The following is a 1,746-nucleotide window of genomic DNA, read 5'->3' as shown; positions in this document are numbered from 1 at the left end:
TCTATGACATAAATCACAGCAAGATTTTTTTGAACCACATCTTAGAGAAATGGAGATAACAAAAATAAACAAATGGGACCTAATGAAACTTAAAAGCTTTTGCACAGTTAGGAAACCATAAACAAGATGAAAAGACAACCGTCAAATGAAGCAACTGACAAAGGATTAATCTCCAAAGTTTACAAGGAGCTCATGGAGCTCAATATCAAAAAAACAAACAACCCAATCCAAAAATGGGCAGAAGACCTAAATAGACATTTCTCCAAAGAAGATATACAGATTGCTAACAAACAAGTGAAAGAATGCTCAACATAATTAATCATTAGAGAAGTGCAAATTGAAACTACAATGAGATATCACCTCACACCAGTCAGAATGGGCATCATCAGAAAATCTACAAACAATAAATGCTGGAGAGGGTGTGGAGAAAAGGAACCTTCTTGTACTGTTGGTGGGAATGTAGATTGATATAGCCACTATGGAGAACAGTATGGAGGTTCTTTAAAAAACTAAAAATAGAACTACCTTACAACCCAGCAATCCCACTACTGGGCATATACCCTGAGAAAACCATAATTCAAAGAGTCATGTACCACAATATTTAATGCAGCTCTATTTACAATAGCAGGACATGGAAGCAACCTAAATATCCATCGACAGATGAGTGGGTAAGGATAATGTGGCACATATATACAATGGAATATTACTCAGCCATAAAAATAATTGAAATTGAGTTAACTGTAGTGAGGTGGATGGACTTAGAGTCTGTCATGCAGAGTAAAGTAAGTCAGGAAGAGAAAAACAGATATCGTATGCTAACACATATATATGGAATCTAAAAAAAAAAAATGGTTCTGAAGAACTTAGAGGCAGGACAGGAATTAAGACGCAGATGTTGAGAATGGACTTGAGGACATGGGGAGGGGGAAGTGTAAGCTGTGATGAAGTGAGAGAGTGGCATGGATTTATATATACTACCAAATGTAAGATAGCTAGTGGGAAGCAGCTGCATAGCACAGGGAGATCAGCTCGGTTCTTTGTGACCACCTAGAGGGGTGGTATAGGGAGGGTGGGAGGGAGGGAGATGCAAGAGGGAAGAAATATGGGGATACATGTATATGTATAGCTGACTCACTGTGTTATAAAGCAGAAACTAACACACCACTGTAAAGCAATTATACTCCAATAAAGATGTTTAATACAAACAGACAAAAAAACTTGAGTTGACTTAAGCCACTGATACTTGAGTGTTCTTTGTTAATTGAAGCCAAACCTAATACATCCCAAGTTAAAAGACTAGTAGGGCACAGGCTTTGCTTACAAGCAAAGTCTTTCTGAGAGCTGTAGAAATAATCAGATGATTATAATTGAATATGAAAAAATATGAAATAATTTGAAATATGAAAATGAAATATGAAAATATGAAAATGAAATGAAAAAAAGGAAATATGAAAAAATGCCGTGACAAAAGTATGCAAAGAATTTTATGGGCACATATAAAAGCGTCACTTAACCTGGACTAAGAAAATTTCCTGAAGGGATGTGACATATCAGCTTAGTCTTGAATGGCAAACAGGAATTAGCAGAAGAAAATGAAGTCAGAAGACATGTGTACAAAGGTGAGAATTGCAAATTTTGCGTTATGTGAAATGAATATATGAGGGTCAAATGTGTAGAAGTGATGTTTGGGGAGGATAAGCTGACAGGTCTGAGGAACTCTTTTTACCATGCTTTGAAGGTTGTATA

Source organism: Hyperoodon ampullatus (assembly GCF_949752795.1).
Source record: "Hyperoodon ampullatus genome assembly, chromosome: 1".
In the NCBI taxonomy this organism is placed as follows: Eukaryota; Metazoa; Chordata; class Mammalia; order Artiodactyla; family Ziphiidae; genus Hyperoodon; species Hyperoodon ampullatus.
This window is presented reverse-complemented; position numbering follows the sequence as displayed.